A 21648-nucleotide genomic window follows, 5' to 3' on the forward strand; every position below is an offset into this window, starting at 1 on the left:
AGCTACAGTAATCAAAATAGCATGGTACTGGCATAAAGACCAATATAGAGATCAACTGGAGTAGACAGCCCAGAAATAAATCCTCACATACACAGTCAAATGATTTTTGATAAAGGTACCAGGATTATTCTACAGGAAAATAACATTCTTCTCAACAAATGCTACTGGAAAAACTAGATATCCACATATCAAAGAATGAAGTTGGGCCCTTACCTGATAGCACATAAAAAATTAGCTCAAAATGGGTCAAAGATCCAAACATAACAGCTAAAACTCTAAACTTCTTAGACGAAAAGATAAAGGAAAAACTCTACTACATTGGATTTAGCAATGATTCCTTGTATATGATACCAAAAGCTAAGACAACAAAAATAAAAATATATAAATCAGACTATATCAAAACTTAAAACTGCTGTGTATCAAAGAATACAATCAACAGAGTGAAAATTCAACCTATGAAATGGGAAAACATGTTTGCAAAGCATACATCTGATAAGGGATTAATATTCAGAATCTATAAAGAACTAAAACTAAACAGCAAAAACAATTAATTCAAAATGGGCAAGGGACTTGAATAGACACTTCTCCGAAAAGATATACATACTAGTGGCCAAAAAGCTTATGGAAAGATACTCAACCTCATTAATCATTCAGTTCAGTTCAGTCGCTCAGTCGTGTCCGACTCTTTGCGACCCCATGAACTGCAGCACGCCAGGCCTCCCTGTCCATCACCAACTCCTGGAGTTTACTCTAACTCACGTCCATCGAGTTGGTGATGCCATCCAGCCATCTCATCCTCTGTTGTCCCTTTCTCCTCCTGCCCCCAATCAGGGAAATGCAAATCAAAACCACTGTGAGATATCACCTCACACCTATCACAATGACTAGCACCAAAGCAACAGAAATTAGCCAGTGTTGGCAAGGACGTGGACAAACTGGACCCCCACACACGCTGACAGGGGTGTGGAAGGGGCAGCTGCCGTGGGACAGTGGACGGCGGTTCATCACAAGAGTAAAGACAGAGCTACCATACGATCCAGCAAGACCAATTCTGCATCTGTATCCAAAAGAATCAAAAGAATCTCAAAGAAATATTTATACACTTGTGTCCATATACCAGCATTATTCACAATAACCAAAAGGTGGAAACAACCCAAACGCTCACTGAAGGATGGAATGCTAGACAAAGATGGTATTAACATGCAAAGGAATATTATTCAGACTTTAAAAAGAAAAGGAAATTCTTATACGTGCTATAACATGGATGAACACTGAGGACACTAAGCTAAGTGAAATAAGTCAGTTATAAAAAGAAATACTGCTCTTTTTCGAGGCGCCTCGGAGGCTGTCGGCCACTTCAGAATGAAGCTGAACATCTCTTTCCCGGCCACTGGCTGCCAGAAGCTCATTGAAGTGGACGATGAATGAAAACTTCGTACCTTCTACGAGAAGCGTATGGCCACAGAAGTTGCTGCTGACGCTCTGGGTGAAGAATGGAAGGGTTATGTGGTCCGAATCAGTGGTGGGAACGACAAGCAGGGTTTCCCCATGAAGCAGGGTGTCTTGACCCATGGCAGAGTTCGCCTGCTACTGAGTAAGGGGCATTCCTGTTACAGACCAAGGAGGACTGGAGAGAGAAAGTGCAAATCTGTACGGGGTTGCATTGTGGATGCCAATCTGAGTGTTCTCAATTTGGTCATCGTGAAAAAAGGGGAAAAGGATATTCCTGGACTTATCTACAGTGCCTCGTCGCCTGGGTCCCAAAAGAGTCAGCAGAATCCGCAAACTTCTCAATCTCTCTAAAGAAGATGATGTCTGCCAATATGTTGTGCGAAAGCCCCTAAACAAAGATGGTAAGAAACCTAGGACTAAAGCACCCAAGATTCAGCGTCTCGTGACTCCATGAGTTCTGCAGCACAAACGCCGGCGTACTGCTCTGAAGAAACAGCATACTAAGAAAAATAAAGAAGAGGCTGCAGAATATGCTAAACTTTTGGCCAAGAGAATGAAGGAGGCCAAAGAAAAACGGCAGGAACAGATTGTCAAGAGACGGAGGCTGTCCTCTCTGAGAGCTTCTACTTCTAAGTCTGAGTCCAGTCAAAAACGAGATGTTCTAAGAGTAACAAATAAATAAGATCAGACATCAACTCTCGAAAAAAAAAAAAAAGAAGAAATACTGTACAATTCCGCTTACGTGAGGTATCTAGACCATCCAAATTCATAGAAACAGAAAATAGAATGGTTGTTCTTGCTCTGCCAGGGGAAATGAGGAGTGGTTAATGCACTGTGTAACACAGAGCAATGTTAACTTTGTTAATCATGTTGTAATTATATTCCTAATACTTATTTATCTAATACCTTTGTATTAGTCTTTATACCTTTCGACAACTTTAATCTTTTTTTTTTTACTTTAGAATATTTTAATTTTTTTAAACTTTCTATTTCTATTGGGGTATAGCCAATTAAGTGTTGTGAACAGTTTCACGTGAACACCAAAGGACTTAGCCATACATACACACGCATCCATTCTCCACCAAACTCCTCTCCACGTAACACTGAGCAGAGTTCTGGTGCTATACTGTAGGTCCTTGTTGGATATCCATTTTAAATACAGCAATACTGACCACTGTAAGTCCCCCAGGCCGTACCTCCTGACTCTGTAACTACAAACCTGACATTTTCTAAAAGTCTGTTTGTTGTGAAGTATAACTGACCTACAACACTAGAAAAATAAACAGCTTTTGAAATTATGTATTTACTCACATAAATATGACACAGTAGCAAAAACAGCAACAATATATCATGGACTCTATATCCTTTATAGAAATCAAACGTAAGACAACACACAGAACAAACAGCACCAAGGATGGAAGGAGGGAAGCGGAGGTACAGCTGTAAGGCCTTTCTTCCACGTTCATGAAGCAGCATCTATCCCTTCAGGACAGGCTGTGGTAAGTTAAAGATGTGAACTGTGAATGCGACAACAAACATGAGGGGAAAATATTAAACAAACAAGGTTTAACTAATCAACCAATGGTAAAGATGAAAACGGAATCACCCCAAAACTAAATTAATCCATAAGAGAGCATAAAAGAGTAAAAGGGGGGGAAAGAGCAGATGGAACAAATAGAAAACAAATAACAAAGGGGTAGATTTAAAACTAAAATCTTCAACTCAGTCACTCAGTTGTGTCCGACTCTGTGACCCCATGGAATGCAGCACACCAAGCTTCCCTGCCCATCACCAACTCCTGGAGCTTACTCAAAATCATGCCCATAGCATCAGTGATGCCATCCAACCATCTCATCCTCTGTCATCCCCTTCTCTTCCCGCCTTCAATCTTTCCCATCATCAGGGTCTTTCCCAATGAGTCAGTTCTTTGCATCAAGTGGCCAAAGTATTGGAGTTTCAGCTTCAGCATCACTCCTTCAAATGAATATTTAGGATTCATTTAGGATTGACTGGTTGGATCTCCTTGCTGTCCAAGAGACTCAAGAGTCTTCTCCAACACCACAGTTCAAAATTTCTCCTGGCAATCTTGATTCCAGCTTGTGCTTCATCCAGCCCAGCATTTCACATGATGTACTTTGCACAGAAGCTGAATAAGCAGGGTGACAATATACAGCTTTGACGTACTCCTTTCCCGATTTGGAACCAGTCTATTGTTCCATGTCCAGTTCTAACTGTTGCTTCCTGACCTGCATACAGATTTCTCAGGAGGCAGGTCAAGCAGTCTGGTATTCCCATCTCTTGAAGAAATTTACACGGTTTCTTGTGATCCACACAGTCAAAGGCTTTGGCATAGTCAAGAAAGCAGAAATAGATGTTTTTCTGGAACTCTCTTGCTTTATCAATGATCCAATCAATGGATGTTGGCGATTTGACCTCTGGTTCCTCTGCCTTTTCTAAATCCAGCTTGAACATCTGCAAGTTCATGGTTCATGTACTGTTGAAGCCTGGCTTGGAGAATTTTGAGCATTACTTTACTAGCATGTGACATGAGTGCGATTGTGTGGTAGTTTGAGCATTTTTGGCATTGTCTTTCTCTGGGATTGGAATGAAAACTGACCTTTTCCAGTCCTGTGGCCACTGCTGAGTTTTCCAAATTTGCTGGCATATTGAGCACAGCACTTTCACAACATCATCTTTAAGGATATGAACTAGCTCAACTGGAATTCTATCACCTCCACTAGCTTTGTTCGTAGTGATGATTCCTAAGGCCCAGCTGAATTCACATTCCAGGATGTCTGGCTCTAGGTGAGTGATCACACCATTGTGATTATCTGAGTCATGAAGATCTTTTTTGCATGAATCTTTTGTGTATTCTTGCCACCTCTTCTTAATACCTTCTGCTTCTGTTAGGTCCATACCATTTCTGTCCTTTATTGGGCCCATCTTTGCATGAAATGTTCCTTTGGTATCTCTACTTTTCTGGAAGAGAGCTCTTATCTTTCCCATTCCATTATTTTCCTCTATTTCTTTGCATTGATCACTGAGGAGATGATCCATCTTCCCGAGGAGATGATCAAACACAGAGGAGATGATCATCTTCCCGAGGAGATGGTGGAGTAGAAGAACATGCATTCATCTTCTCCTGCGAGAACCCCAAAACTACAACTTGCTGCTGAACAACAGTCAACTGGAGAATGTTGGATCCACCAAAAAAAGATACCCCACGTCCAAGGGCAAAGGAGAAGCCCCAGCAAGACAGCGAGAGAGGTGAAACAGTGTTTAGAATTAAACCTCTTACCCACCAGAGACACTCAGAGGGCTCAAACAAACCTTGTGCACACCAGGACCCAGAGACCCCACAGAGCCTGAGCCAGAACTGTGTTTCATTGTCTCCTAGGAAGGTACAGGTCAGCAGTGGCCTGCCACAGGGGTAGGGGCTCTGGGTGCAGCAGACCTGGGTATGACATCAGCCTTCTTGAAGGAGGAGGTCGCCATTAACCCCACCACAAAGCCACCAGAACTTACACAGGACTGGGAAACAGACTCTTGGAGGGCACAAACAAAACCTTGTGTGCACCAGTACCCAGAAGAATGGAGCAGTGATCCCACAAGAGACTGACCCAGACCTGCCCATGAGTGTCCAGAGCCTCCAGCAGAGGTGTGGGTCAGTGGTGGCCTGCTGCAGGGCCAGGGGCACTGAGTGCAGCAGTGCATGCATGGGACCTGTTGAAGGAGGTGCCATTATCTTCATTACCTCCACCATAGTTTGGCCTCAGGTCAAACAACAGGGAAGGAATACAGCTCCACCCATCAACAGAAAATTGGATTCAAGATTTACTGAGCATGGCCCCACCCATCAGAGCAAGACCCAGTTTCCCCCTCAGTCAGTCTCTCCCATCAGGAAGCTTCCATAAGCCTCTTATCCTTATCCATCTGAGGGCAGACAGAATGAAAACCACAGTCACAGAAAACTAACCAATCTGATCACATGGACCACAGCCTTGTCTAACTCAGTGAAACTATGATCCATGACATGTAGGGCCATCCAAGATGGACGAGTCATGGTGGAGAGTTCTAACAAAATGTGGTCCACTGGAGAAGGGAATGGCAAACCACTTCAGTATTCTTGCCTTGAGAACCCCAGGAACAGCATGAAATGGCAAAAAGATAGGCCACTGAAAGATGAATCCCCCAGGTCGGTAGATGCTCAGTATGCTATGGGAGGTAAGTGGAGAAATAATTCCAGAAAGAATTAAGAGATAGAGCCAAAGCAAAAACAATACCCAGTTGTGGATGAAACCGGTGATGGAAGTAAAGTCCAATGTTGTAAAGAGCAATACTGCATAGGAACATGGAATGTTAGGTCCATGAATCAAGGCAAATTGGAAGTGGTCAAACAGGAGATGTCAAGAGTGAACATCGACATTTTAGGAATCAGTGAACTAAAATGGACTGGAATGGGTGAATTTAACTCAGATGACCATTTTATCTACTACGGTGGGCAAGAATCCGTTAGAAGAAATGAAGTAGCCATCATAGTCAACAAAAGAGTCTGAAACGCCGTACATGGATGCAATCTCAAAAACGACAGAATGATCTCATTTCCAAGGCAAACCATTCAATATCACAGTGATCCAAGTCTGAAGTTGAATGGTTCTTAATAGCGACCTAAAATCTTCTAGAACTAACACCCCAAAAAGATGTCCTTTTCATTATTGGGGACTGGAATGCAAAAGTAGGAAGTTAAGAGATACCTGGAGTAACAGGCAAGTTTGGCCTTGGAGTACAAAACAAAGCAGGTCAAAGGCTAACAGAATTTTGCCAAGAGAACACACTGGTCATAGCAAACACCCTCTTCTAACAACACAAGAGAAGACTCTACACATGGACAACACCAGATATTCAATACCGAAATCAGATTGATTATATTCTTTGCAGCTAAAGCGGGAGAAGCTCTATACAGTCAGTAAAAACAAGACCAGGAGCTGACTGTGGCTCAGATCATGAACTCCTTACTGTCAAATTCAGACTTAAATTGAAGGAAGTAGGGAAAACCACTAGACCATTCAGGTATGACTAAATCAAATCCTTTATGATTAAACTGTGTAAGTGAGAAATAGATTCAAGGGATTAAATCTGATAGACAGAGTGCCTGAAGAACTATGGACGGAGGTTCATGACACTGTACAGGAGGCACGGATCAAGACCATCCCCAAGGAAAAAGAAATGCAAAAAAAGGCAAAATGGCTGTCTGAGGAGGCCTTACAAATAGCTGAGAAAAGAAGAGAAGCAAAAGGTGAAGGAGGAAAAGAAAGATATACCTGTTTGAAGGCAGAGTTCCAAAGAATAGCAAGGAGAGATAAGAAAACTAAAATCTTAGTAATTGGTTAAATGTAAATGGTCAGAATATTTCAATTAAAAGACAGAGATTGTGAAATTGGATAACTACATATAAGAAACCCACTTTAAACACAAAGGCACACTGGTTAAATGTAAACGGACAGAAAAAGAAACACAACATTCATGACTAATCAAAGGACACATCCAGAGTAGCTATGCTATCACTGGACAAAGCAGATTTTAGAACAAAGAATGTAACCAGGGATAAAGTGAGACACTTTCATAATGTTAATGGGATCAATTTATCAAAATGATACAGTAATCCTATATGCATATGCCCTTGAGTAACAGAGCTTTAAAATACATGTGTAAGAGAAAACAATAACATACTCAGAGGAGGAAAAAAAAATCCAAAGTTAGATGTGAACATTTTAACACTCCTCTCTTAGTTAGGCATAGAACAAGCAGACAGAAAAGAGTACAGATCTGGAGGACATGAATAACACTATCGGACAACTTACCCTGACATTTAGAGAACACTCTACCCAACAAGGGAGCACATTCTTTCCAAGTATACATCAAACATTCAACAAGATAAATGCTATTCTAGGCCATAAAATAGGTTTCAATAAATTTAAAAGGGCTGAGAATATGTCCTGGATGACAAAGAATTAATTCAAAATTAACCTAATAGAAAAACCCTGAAATCTGAAGATTAAACAATGTATCATTAAACAACACGAGTCAAAAAAGAAATCACAAGAAAAATTAGAAAATACCATGAACTATATGAAAATGAAAACTGCACATATTAAACATTGTGGGATATAACTAAAGAGGTGCTTAGAGAGAAACCGATGTCACTGAATGCATTAGAAAATTAGAAAAGAAAGAAAATGGTCTTCAAAGTAATAATCTAAGCTTTCACCATTAAAAAAAAACAGAAAATTAGCAAATTAAACCCAAAATAAGCAGAGGAAGGAAATAAGATGAGATCCAAAATTAGTAGAACAAAAAATGGAAAAACAATAAGGAAAAAAATTAATGAAACCAAAAGTCCTGTCTTTGAAACAGTCAATAAAACTGATAAACTTCTAGCCATACTGCTAAGGAAAAAATTATACAAAAAAACCAAATTTTCAGTCTCAGAAATAAAAGTGGGATCATGAAAACTGATGCTGGTTCAGGTGGTAAAGAATCTACCCACAATGTGGAATTTGACCCCTGGGTTGGGAAGATCTCCTGGAAAAGGTAATGGCAACCCACCCCAGTATTCCTGCCTGGAGAAGTCCATGGACAGAGGAGCCTGGCAGGCTACAGTCCATGGGGTCGCAAGAGTCGGACATGACTGAATGACTAACACTTTGACTTTTGACAAACATTAAAGGAAAATAAGGGAATATTACGGACTTACAGTAATCTATTCCACAACTCAGATAAGAGGGACAAATTCTTTAGAAGATACAAGAATACTCATACAAGAAGAAATGGATAACCTCAACAGCTATTAAAGAAACTGGTTTCAGTGGTGAATTTTATTTAGTATTTAAGGAAGAAACATATCAATGCTACAAACTCTTCCAAAAAGTAGATGAAAAGGGAACATCACCAACAATATTCTGAGGTCAGTATTACCTTGATAACAAAAATCTATCAACAATATCACAAGAAAAAAAAAAAAAAAAGACCAATATATGATTGTTGTGATTACACTACATTCATCTGTCACACCTAAATAAACTGTACTTAAAACTGGTGAACTTTATTATATATAAACTACAAATCAAAAAAGTTAACTTTTTAAAAAATTTAAGTGCTACAGAAAAACAAAGACTTTCCCACAAAGAAAACTCAAGGCCTAACTGGCTTCATAAAGAAATAGTTTCAAACATTTGAGGAAAAAATAGCAGCAATCTTTCCCAAACTCTTTTTGGATATAGAGAGGGTAATTCATTTTATTTCACTGGAGCTTCCCTGGTGGCTCACAGCCAGTGCAATAAGGCAAGAAAAAGAAATAAAAAGCATAAATACCAGGAAGGATCTGGATGTGTCATGACTGTCTAGAAAGAAAACCCTAGGGAATGTATAAAACAGGTAGAATCAATATGTGATGTTGGCAAAATCACAGGATAAAAAAAAGAACAAAGCTACACAAAACTCAAGCACTCAACATAGGAATATAACATAGGGAGAAAAATAAATACTTAGATCCCAGGACGCCCGTATGTTCCTCCCATAAGCCTTCACGAAGAGCAAAAGTAATACAAGATGACTGCAAAAAGAAAAGCAGGTAAACAAGCAGCAGACTGAAGACTGACAAAAAACACTGAGAAAGAGTTCTGAATACAAATGAATCCAAAGAGGATGGTAACAATAACCTTGTGTACAAGACAGCAAAAGAGACACTGATGTATAGAACAGTCTTATGGACTCTGTGGGAGAGGGAGAGGGTGGGAAGGTTTGGGAGAATGGCATTGAAACATGTAAAATACCATGTATGAAACGAGATGCCAGTCCAGGTTCGATGCACGATACTGGATGCTTGGGACTAGAGCACTAGGACGACCCAGAGGGATGGTATGGGGAGGGAGGAGGGAGGTGGGTTCAGGATGGGGAACACATGTATACCTGTGGCGGATTCACTTTGATATTTGGCAAAACTAGTGCAATTGTGTAAAGCTTAAAAATAAAATAAAATTAAAAAAAAAAAAAAAAAAAGAGGATTCGAGAGGCAAAGAAACAGTCTTCCAGGGTCACTCTTTAAGGAAATGGAAAGGCAAATGCAAGAAGCTATTCAACTTGATAAAGAACATCTCCCACTCCAGTACTCTTGCCTGTAAAATCCCATGGACGGAGGAGCCTCTAGGCTCTAGGCTGCAGTCCATGGGGTCGCTGAGGGTCGGACACGACTGAGCGACTTCACTTTCACTTTTCACCTTCATGCATTGGAGAAGGAAATGGCAACCCACTCCAGTGTTCTTGCCTAGAGAATCCCAGGGACGGGGAAGCCTGGTGGGCTGCCGTCTATGGGGTCACACAGAGTCAGACACGACTGAAGTGACTTAGCAACAGCAATAGCAATAGCAATGATAAAAAATCTGATGCTTTCGTGCTAAGGAACAATGCCAAGATGTCCCCTTTCACCACTGCTTTTCAACATTATGGTGAGAGTCCTAGTTAATGTGTCATATTTGAGACCAAAGGAAATTAAAAAGTATACACATCAGAAAGAAATACAACTATCTTTGTTCACAGGTTACATGATCACTTATGTAGGGGAAAAAAAAATGACCAACAAATTCCTGGAACTAAAAAGCAATTACCGCAAGACTGATATAAAATCAGCCACATTTATATATATCAGCAATGTACAAGTGCAAGTTAAAATGAAGATACGTTATTACCATTCATTTTGTTGTTCTTTGGTCACTAAGTCACATCCAACTCTTTATGACTCCATAGACTGTAGCCTGCCAAGCTCCTCTGTCCATGATATTTTCCAGGCAAAAATACTGGAGTGGGTTGCCATTTCCTTCTCCAAGGGATCTTCCCAACTTCAGATCAGATCAGTCACTCAGTCGTGTCCAACTCTTTGCGACCCCATGAATCGCAGCATGCCAGGCCTCCCTGTCCATCACCAACTCCCGGAGTTCACTCAGACTCATGTCCATCGAGTCAGTGATGCCATCCAGCCATCTCATCCTCTGTCGTCCCCTTCTCCTCTTGCCCCCAATCCCTCCCAGGCTCAGAGTCTTTTCCAACGAGTCAACTCTTCGCATGAGGTGGCCAAAGTACTGGAGTTTCAGCTTTAGCATCATTCCTTCCAAAGAAATCCCAGGGCTGATCTCCTTCAGAAGGGACTGGTTGGATCTCCTTGCAGTCCAAGGGACTCTCAAGAGTCTTCTCCAACACCACAGTTCAAAACCATCAATTCTTCGGCGCTCAGCCTTCTTTACAGTCCAACTCTCACATCCATACATGACCACTGGAAAAACCATAGCCTTGACTAGACGGACCTTTGTTGGCAAAGTAATGTCTCTGCTTTTCAACATGCTATCTAGGTTGGTCATAACTTTCCTTCCAAGGAGTAAGCATCTTTTAATTTCATGGCTGCAGTCACCATCTGTAGTGATTTTGGAGCCCAGACAAATAAAGTCTGACGCTGTTTCCACTGTTTCCCCATCTATTTCCCATGAAGTGGTGGGACCGGATGCAATGATCTTCGTAATTGTGTCTTCTGCACTGGCAGGCAGATTCTTTACCACTGAGCCACCAGGGAAGCCCACCATTTACATTAGGATGACCCAAAATGAGATATTTAGGTATAAAGCTAGCAAAAACTGTACAAAGTCTGTATGAGGAAAAACTATAAAACTGATATTAACAAACTAGAGAGTGATATTCCATATTCACAAATGGTAAAACTCATTATTATCAAGATATCAATTCTTCCCAACTTGATCTAAATGTTCTATGTAATCCCAACTAAAACCTGAGAGTTATTTTATGGATAACAACAAACTAATGCTCAAGTTTATATGAAGAAGTAAAAGATCTAGAAGAGTCAAACAATTAAAGGAACAGAAGACTTCAAGAACCACTATTAGGTTGGTGTAAAAGCAACGACAGCTCTGCACTGCTGAACTCTGCTGCTTGATACTGGAATACGTTCTTAAGTGAATGTGGTTATGTTATACAGCATTTTAATGCACATTTCTCGCTTTCTTTGCTAATGACTTGTTCAGTTCAATTCAGCAGCTCAGTCGTGTCCGAGTCTTTGCGACCCCATGAACAGCAGCACACCAGGCCTCCCTGTCCATCACCAACTCCCAGAGTCCACCCAAACCCATGTCCATTGAGTCGGTGATGCCATCCAACCATCTCATCCTCTGTTGTCCCCTTCTCCTCCTGCCCTCAATCTCTCCCAGCATTAGGGTTTTTTCAAATGAGTCAGCTCTTCGCATCAGGTGGCCAAAGTATTGGAATGACTTATTACATGGTGTTTATTTGATATTTATTTTAGACTAGGGAAATGATGTTAAGAGAAAAAGCAAATTTGAGCAATTTTTTAATTCAAGTTCAAACTGGATTGTAAAGCAGCAGAGACAACTCACAGTATCGACAATGCATGTGGCCTAGGAATTGGGACACACGGTGCAGAGGTCAGCCAAGAAGTTTGGCAAAGGAGACGAGAGCTGTGAAGATGGAGGGTGCAGTGGCCAGCCATCAGAACCTGACACCAACCAACTAAGAGCAATTATCAAAGCTGATCCTCCTACAACTACATGAGACGCTGACGAAGAACTCAATGCTGACCATTCTACAGTCGTTCGGCCTTTGAAGCGAATTAGAAAAGTGAAAAAGCTCAATAAGTGGGTGCCTCATGAGCCGACTGAAAATTTAAAAAAAAAAACATTTTCAAGTGTCATCTTCTCTTATTTTATGCAACAACGACCTATTTCTCGATCAGACTGTGACATGTAACAAAAAATGGACAACTGGCAAGGACTGAGAAGAAGCTCCAAAGCACTTCCCAAAGCCAAACTTGCACCAAAGAAGGGTCATGGTCACTGTTTGGTGGTCTGTTACCCGTCTGATCCACTACAGCTCTCTGAATCCCAGCGAAACCGTTACATCTGAGAAGTATGCTCAGTAAGTCAATGAGATGCACCAAAAATGCCTACAGCTGGCATTGGTCAACAGAATGGGCCCAATCTTTCTCCACCAAAACGCTCAACCACTCACTGCGCAACCAATGCTTCAAAAATTGAACAAACTGAGCTATGAAGTTTTACCTCATCCACAGTATTCACCTGACCTCTCGCCAAATGACTACCACTTCAAGCATCTCAACAACCTCTCTCAGGGGAAATGGTTCTACAAGGAGAAGGCAGAAAATGCTTTCCAAGCATGTTGACGTCACTGAATCCCAAGGCATGGATTTTTATGCTACAGGAATAAAGCTATTTCTCACTGGCAAAATGTGCTGATTGTAATTGTTCCTATTTTGATTAATAAAAATATGTTTGAGCCTAGTTAAAATGATTTAAAATTCTCAGTCCAAAACTGCAATTACTTTTGCACTAACCTAATAGAGAGCTACACTAATCAAGGCAGTATGTGGTACTGCTGAAAGAACACACAAATAGATCAAAGAAACAGAGAAAGAGTCCAGAAGCAAACATATTGTAATCAGCTGATCTTTGCAAGAGGACCAAAGACAATACAATGGAGCAAAGATTATCTTTTCAACAAGTGTCACTGCAGTATCATAGGAGAAAATCCAGGTAACCTTGGATATAGTGATGACGTTTTAGATACAACACCAAAGGCACAATACATGAAGGAAGAATTGATAAGCTGCACTTCATTAAAATAAAAAACACTGCTCTGTGAAAAACAACATCAAAAAAGAATGAAAAAAGAGAGAAGCCAGAGACTTGGAGAAAATATTTTCAAAAGACAAATCTGATAAAGGACTGTTAGCCAAAAAAACCCCAAAAAACTCTAAAACTTAGTAAGACCTAGAGTCTGTCATCATAGTGAAGTCAGAAAGAGAAAAATAAATATCACATACTATAGGGACTCTAGAAGAATGGACATGAGTTTGCGCAAACTCCAGGAGATGGTGAGGGCCAGGGAAACCTGACCTGCTGCAGCCCATGGGGTCACAGAGCGACTGACCACAAGGAAAATGGCACGATGAACACATCTGAAGGGCAGGACACAGAGAAAGACCTGTGGACACGGGGCGGGGGAAAGAGAAGGCAGGGACAAACTGAGAGAGCGCTGACTTAAATGCACTGCCCTGGTGAACAGCCCGCTGGCGGGGAGCCGCTGCTAACGCGGGCTCAGCCCAGCGCTCTGCGACAGCCTGGGCGGGAGGGATGCGGCCAGGGCGGAGGCTCAACGGGAAGGGGACACGTGCTCACTTTCAGCTGATTCACACTGTACAACAGAATCCAACACAACATCGCAAGGCAATTTATCCTCCAATTAAAGATGAACTTTAAAAAACAACTTAATTTTAAAAATGGGCAAGACATTACCAGGCACCTCACCAAAGAATATATACAAATGGCAGTAAGCATATGAAAAGATGTTCAACAGCATATGTCATATTTGATATAAAACAATGAGGTACCACTACACACCTATCAGAATGGCCAAAACCCAAAACAAGAACACCACCAAATGCTGATGAGGATGTGGAGCAATAGGAATTCTCATTTACTACTGATGGAAAAGCAAAATGACAGCCACTTGAAAGTTCAGCAGTTTCTTAGGAAACTAAACATACTTTTATCATCTGATCCAGCAATCATGTCCTTCGGTATTTACCCAAATATAAACTGAAAACTTATATCCACACAAAAAGTTGCTCACTCATGTTTACAGCAGCTTTACTGATAACTGCCAAAAGTTGGAAGCAATCAGGATGTCCTTCAGTAGCTGAACAGATAAACAGAAACAATGAAATATTATTTGGCACTAAATAGAAAAAAGCCATCAAGTTATAAAACGACATGAAGGAAATTCAAATGCATATCACTATGTGAAAAAAGCCAATGTGAAATGGCTATATATTACATACTAAATGATTCCAGTTATATGACATTCTGGAAAAGGTAAAACTATGGAAAGAACAAAAATAACAGAGGTTGCCAGCGGTTAGGAGGAGAAAGGGATGAACAGGCAGAGCACACAGGATTTCTAGGGCAAGGAAACTATTCTGTATGCCACTATAATGGTAGACTCATGTCACTGAATATTTGTCAAATCCGGAAAATGAACAAAAGTGAACCCTAATGTAAACCATGGACTCTCGATGGTGATGTTTGTCCATGGTGGTGGTGGTGGTTTAGTCACTAAGTCATGTCCAACTCCTGCGACCCCACAGACTGTAGCCTGCCAGGCTCCTCCTTCCATGGGATTCTCCAGGCAAGAATACTCTAAGGCAGGATGTCAACAGTGGGGGAGACTGTGCCTGTGTAAGAACAAGCAATACATGGGAATTGGGAACCCTCTATACCTTCCACTCAGTTTTAGGCTAAAACTGCTCTAAAAATTATTATTCGGGAATTCCCTAGCAGTTCAGCAGTTAAGAGTCTGAGCTTTAAATGCTAGGGGCATGGGTTTGGTCCCAAGATCTTGTCAGTTGCACAGTGTGGCCAAACTAAAATAGAATTAAAAGTTTATTAATTAAAAAAAGGAAAGGAAAAGCTAAGCATTTTTTGCAAACTATATGATCAACGGAAAAAGAAATGGCAGGGGAGAGATTTTAAGATCCTGTAGGATCAAAGAATGTTCTAAAACATTCAAAGGATGCAAAGCCCCTGCTCCTCAATCTCCTGCTCCCCACCCCAAAACAAGCCATCCAGTAAAAAACAAAAAACATTTTATTACACTAGCAAAAGATGTCCTTAAATTAGGAATCTTATAAAATTAACCTCAAACTGCCAGTCCTGCCCCTCAAAATGTAGTGACATAGCAAATCTTCATCTACACACAAAAAAAGAAAATTCAGCTAATGAAAACCCCACACATGAAAAGAAAGGGCAGGGAGGAGAAGAGAACCAAAACCTCAAATCAACCTTTCTTAATTGGGGATCGTCAAGATAATTAAGATAATTAAGCTCTAATGAGTGATTCTGGGTAACTGTTTTCTTAATTTTCCTAAGAATGGTACATAGATACTACCATTATAGTTAAGCATAAGAAAGTTAAATTTATTATATACCGTGACTGTCTTAGTGCATTATGGCATACTGTACTTACAGAATGTGACTGACAAGAGTACTCCAAACTGCACTAAACATGCTCAAACATTTGATGTTATTTCTTAAATGCCTTGAATATGAATTGAATGAATTTCTTAAATGCCTTAAATGTCTTGAGTCAAAACTCAAGAAAGAAAATGTACCAAAAGCAGAAATAAAATTTAACTCAGAAAAGAAATAAAAACGAGACTATAACAGAAATGAAAGTAAATTATAATGCCCCCAAATGATAAATTGAAATGAAAAATGTAGTAACTAAGAGTCATTAAAGAAAAGCAGAAAAATAACCTAAGAGAATGACAGTAAGACAAAGAAAACAGGACAGAGAGTAGAAGCTGATATGGAAAAACGGGTGAGCAAGGTGCTGTAGAGGCTGAGAGAGTGAGCATCTCAAGCCTCGCGAGCCTCACACTTTGTACAACCGCTTGACTCTTCTGTTGCAGCGCAAATGCAGCCATAGACCATAGGTAAATAAATGAGTGTGGCTGCGATCCAATATAACATTATTTACAAAAACAGGGCTGGGTTGGGCCAGAGGGCCATGTGGCAAACCACATCCTGGCCTAACGGAGGAGAATGTCCAGAAATAGACCCAGGTACAGACAGAGATTTAGTACATGGCACAGTGGCATCTCAGATCACTGAGGGACTTCTTTTGAAAACTGAAGTATAGTAGATTTATAATGCTGTGTTAGTTCCTGCTATACAGCAAAGTGATTCAGTTATACATGTGCATACATTCTTTTTTATATTCTTTTCCATTATGGTTTAACTGAATACAGTTCCCTGTGATAAGTACATATATACACACACACAGTAGGACCTTGTTCTTTACCCACTGTGTATTAGTTTGCATCTGCTAAACTGAGGGAATTTTTAATAAATTCAGTAAGTGGGCCAACTGCTCAGCGATTTGGAAAAAGGTAAAATTAGAACACTGGAAAAAATATTTACAATGTATGTCACAGGTAAAAGGACTTATATACCTAAATTTTTCTTTTAAATTGAGGAGGAAAAAAGTTACCAAAATCCCAATGGGAAAATGAGGAAAAGACACAGACAGACTTTTTAAAAGATATAAAAATGGCCCTTTAAGAATAGCTGTTAAGGCTTACTCATACTTAAAGAGATGCAAATGAAGGCTGCACATTTCTCACCTAACACTGAAAAATACTCCCAAGTATGAAAAGACATTCTGTTAGTAACTGAGTGACCACAGGCACTCTTGTATACTTTTGAGGAGAAGACAAATGTGTGTGCAACCCTATTAGAGGAGAATTTGGAAACATGTAACACTACATAAGCAGCTTTACGTTTTCATCCAGCATTACCTTTGATCCTACACCAACCTTTTTCTCCAACAACCCCACTATAATGAAATACTATGAAAATACATAAGCAGCACAAGATAAACACATGCACTGGAGGACTGCTTGTTACTTCAAAACAAAAAAGCAACTACCTACAAGGCCATATATGAAATTTTGGCTGAATACACTATCGTGTATCAACACACGGCATGCAGCCTTAAGCAAGAGAAAGGCTTCCATGGGCTGATACAGAGTAATTTTCAGGGTACACTTTTAGGTGAAAAAAGCAAAGTGCAAAATAGCATCTACCCATATGGTCCTCTTTGTGTAAGAAATAAGCAGAAATAAGAAAATATGAATCTGTGTATCTATTCCTTAGTGAATAAAGAAACCCAGGGAGGATAAACCAGAAACTAGTGACATCAGTTACCCAACGGAAATGGGATGCAAAGAATGGAGGAATGGGAACAGGACAGAAAGCTTGACAATACCTTTTTGGTTTTACTCTTAGAACTACATTAAATGCTTTATATACTCAAAAAAGTTAAAATAAAGTCAACAAGGATTGGGAAGAGAGTTGGAGTATCCACAGAAACAAATGAACCTAAACACATTTCAAATGAGTAACATAATCATTCTTAATGATGAGGAAAAAATTAAGTGACTTTGGAACTCAGCAGCTAGAATATAGATCCAAAAACAAAAGTTAATGGTAAAGAAATATTCAGTATGGTTAGTAATTTATTTTTCAATGATATAGGTAAGCAATTCTAAAACTACTGTTCATTCTAGAACTGACCAAGTAAGTAAATATACTGTGGAAAACAGGAGTCACTGTTTCTCACTGTTAGAGAAAGGAGTTTGAAATATGAAAAGGGCTACCTTAGAATACTAGAATGAAATCTGTAAGACAGGACTAGAATCGAAGCTATCACTGTGAGCTCGTGGTTTTTAATACGTAGAAAAAGAGGTATATTTTTCACAAGAGACAAAATTATATATATATTACCTAACCCTGCTGGCTGAGAGCTTACAGAAGCAGTGATATCCCAATAGCACTAAGCACACTTACTCTGTGTGTGTGTGTGTGTGTGTAACAATCGCTCAGCTGTGTCAACTCTGTGCAACCCCATGGGTTGCTTCTCTGGCCATGGAATTTTCCAAGCAAATATACTGGAAGGGGTTGCCATTTTCTACCAGGAGATTTTCCCAGGGATTGAACCCATATCTCCTGTGCCTCCAGCATTGGCAGGTGGATTCTTTACCACTGTGTCATTCCTCACTAAAAGAAACCAAGGCTCCTTACAGCATTGACTAATTCCAGGGCTGACGATGAGAAAATACAAGATGAGAAAAATTTTGTTGCAGCAGAAAGTAAGGAAGTGCTTAAAGAATTATGAGGACAGATCAAAAGGACACAGGACCCAGCTTGCAAGTGCAGTGACCAAACTGAATAATCTAACCATCAAAATAAATAATCATAATAACAGATTAAAACCCACTGAATAAAACAAGAAACCACAAGTCTATACCAATAAGTAAATAAACTGAAATTCTAATGAAAAGAGGACATTCATACAGTTCAGTATGGCATCACCAACTCAATGGACATGAGTCTGAGTAAGCTCCGGGAGTTGCTGATGGACAGAGAAGCCTGGTGTCACAACCTGGTGTGTCGCAGAGTCAGACAAGACTGAGCAACTGAACCGAACTGATAGTTTCAAAGTCTCTCTCCACAAAATATTTAGTAACAAAGAGAAAAAGGGTAACTTTATAGTGAAGAAAGCTCCTTATTATTACTTATTCAAGTAATCAAGATGGCCACCATTAGTAATGAAACAAATCAGAATCATAAATAAAGCATCACTTTTGTGATTTCAAAGATTTCCTGCTGCTGCTGCTAAGTCGCGTCAGTCGTGTCCGACTCTGTGCGACCCTACAGATGGCAGCCCACCAGGCTCCCCCGTCCCTGGGACTCTCCAGGCAAGAACACTGGAGTGGGGTGCCACTGCCTTCTCGGAAAGACTTCCTAGTATAAACTAAATCTAATCATAAGAAAACAAATCCAAACTGACAGACATACTACAAAATGATTGATCTGTAATCTTCAAAAGTGCCAAGGATACAGAAGTCCAGAAAAAGCCTGACAATCTGTTCCAGACTAAAATAAATTAAAGTACAACAATTCAAGGCAGTTCATTACTCTGAAGTAGATGCCTTTGCTACAAAGGACAGAACTGGACCTCTGATGAAACTCAGACACCAAGGACCGGATGGCAGTAACGTGTCAAATGCTAATTTACTGATTTGACTCAATTAGGATTATGTAGAACATCTTCCTTTGTAAGAAATATACACCAAAACACTAGAACATGACAAACCATAAAGTCAGCTTTATTTTCATACAGTTTGATAAGCAAAAGGTTCTTAGTATTGTGTACTTATAACTAAGCTCAACACTGTCTCAAAATAAATAAAAATATATTTTTCAATGGCTGGTTTTTAATAATTAATATCCAACACTTCAAGCTACAGGATTCCCCAGGAAAAAACATGTGCTGAAATCTTTTGCGCCCTTTTTCACCACTACCATCAGATGGCCTCAGTAAAGAACTCAATCTAGTGCTGACTGAGGACATTACAGACTCAGCGTCTTCCCCAGGCCATCACTACCAGTTGACAAATAGGCGTTAATCCATCTCTTTCCTTGTGAACTCCACAGATCCCTCTGTGCAATGCTTCTGGCAAAGTTTTTACTTTGAAATTAATGAGGTGATAGTTTCTTCTGGTTCAGTTCATTGCTCAGTTGTGTCCGACTCTTTGTGACCCATGAATCACAGCACGCCAGGCCTCCCTGTCCATCACCAACTCCTGGAGTTCACCCAGACTTATGTCCATCGAGTCAGTGATGCCATCCAGCCATCTCATCCTCTGTCGTCCCCTTCTCCTCTTGCCCCCAAACCCTCCCAGCATCAGAGTCTTTTCCAATGAGTCAACTCTTCACATGAGGTAGCCAAAGTACTGGAGTTTCAGCTTTAGCATCGTTCCTTCCAAAGAACACCCAGGGCTGATCTCCTTCAGAATGGACTGGTTGGATCTCCTTGCAGTCCAAGGGACTCTCAAGAGTCTTCTCCAACACCACAGTTCAAAAGCATCAATTCTTCGGTGCTCAGCCTTCTTCACAGTCCAACTCTCACATCCATACATGACCACAGGAAAAACCATAGCCTTGACTAGACGGACCTTTGTAGGCAATGTAATGTCTCTACTTTTCAATATGCTATGTATGTTTTCTTCCAAAAAGTAAGCGTCTTTTAATTCTTCTGGTTACCATTACTTTAGTCCTTAATTTTTCATCTCTTGTTGTCTCCACAGATGAAGGATTTAACATTTGCCTTTTACTCTGAATTTAAAAACGAAGCAAGCTCTAAGAGATTTTACAAGGACTTCAGTAAGCGACTCCTGGTTTTTTAGAGGGAGGGAGGAAGGAATAGAAAGCTCTTCTTATGAAGAGTTTTCATATGCCACCCATCTACAAAAACTGGCAGCAGGTTCTGTGCTACCAGGTCACAGTACAGTGCGTGGCACACAGCAGACAGTAAAAAATGTACAAAATGTATGGGCGATATGTTTAACACTATGTTCTAAGTAGTTTCTAAATAATCCCATCCAAACTGCATGATCTCATTTTTGAATTACTATCAGAGCACCCAAGTAATTCAGTAAGAAGGCGCAGACTGGCACAGGTGTTCTGTGTTTGAAAATGTCTCTCAAATTCTTTCTCTTGGCCAAGTATATCCAGTATTATTAGATCTTCTTTTAGTAGGCCATGGCTTAGCTGACTCAACATATACTCAAATTGCTCAGAGAAGAGTTGCCATTTGTGAAGAGGCCTGTGATTTTAAGAGTATACTACTGAGCTACACAAAGTAGCCTAGTTAAACTTATTCAAAATAGCAATGTTCAATCCTAGTGAGGATGCAAACCCTCTGGAAAGCAATATGACAAGATATATACAGTGTATCTCCTAGGAATATATCCTAAGTAATTGAAAAGGAAGGCAAAGAGTTGTGCCAAAAGATGGCGATTCATTTTTAATAAATAAAAGTGAAGAGTCTAAGCATCCAGAAAAATGGCAAATTATAGGATGTTCATGGAATGTGGTCATTTCAAATCATGAGAAATTTTTAATAATAGTAACATATAAACACAATAAGCCTGAATAAGTGTACAAAGTATGTAAAGTAAAATAAAAGCATATAAGGTTATATAATTATATAGATATAATTCTCAAGGATGTAAAGCAATGCACAGATTAAAAACCCAAATAAAATATGTCAAATTATTAAGAATGATATTCCCTAAATTATTCCTCATTTTTCTTTCTAATTTTATCCCAACATTCTACAATATGCATGCATTACTTCTATAATCAGAAAAGATTATTTTTTAAGCAAAACAACAATACAACAAGCTAGTCTTCAAAGCAAAATCATTTTTTCCTCAAGAAACTCCTTCAATTCACAAGAATACTTGAGTTCAAAGAACTCAGCGAACTAAGTCCAAAGTAGTTCTGGCTATGACAGCAAATACTACTACACCATACAATCCCAGCAGTCCCTAGCTTAGACAGCCATTTCTTCTTCTCCAGTTTATTCTGCCTGTTCAGAAACTATTTTACAAACAGGTGAATTTATTCACGCAGACTAAGACATGACCCTTTTCTCATGGAACTTGGGGTTTCCATGGGGAGAAAGACAATGGGG

At 39.9% G+C, this 21648-nt stretch overlaps 1 protein-coding gene and 1 pseudogene across 11 annotated transcripts in view; one reads left to right on the plus strand and one right to left on the minus strand.

Moving 5' to 3' along the window:
* FBXW11 (F-box and WD repeat domain containing 11) overlaps nucleotides 1-21648 on the minus strand; it is a 131496-nt gene that overhangs the window by 56060 nt on the left and 53788 nt on the right. The window lies entirely within an intron of this gene.
* On the plus strand, nucleotides 1321-2149 carry LOC101902681 (small ribosomal subunit protein eS6-like; annotated as a pseudogene).

This window comes from Bos taurus, chromosome 20 (assembly GCF_002263795.3).
Source record: "Bos taurus isolate L1 Dominette 01449 registration number 42190680 breed Hereford chromosome 20, ARS-UCD2.0, whole genome shotgun sequence".
Lineage (NCBI taxonomy): Eukaryota > Metazoa > Chordata > Mammalia > Artiodactyla > Bovidae > Bos > Bos taurus.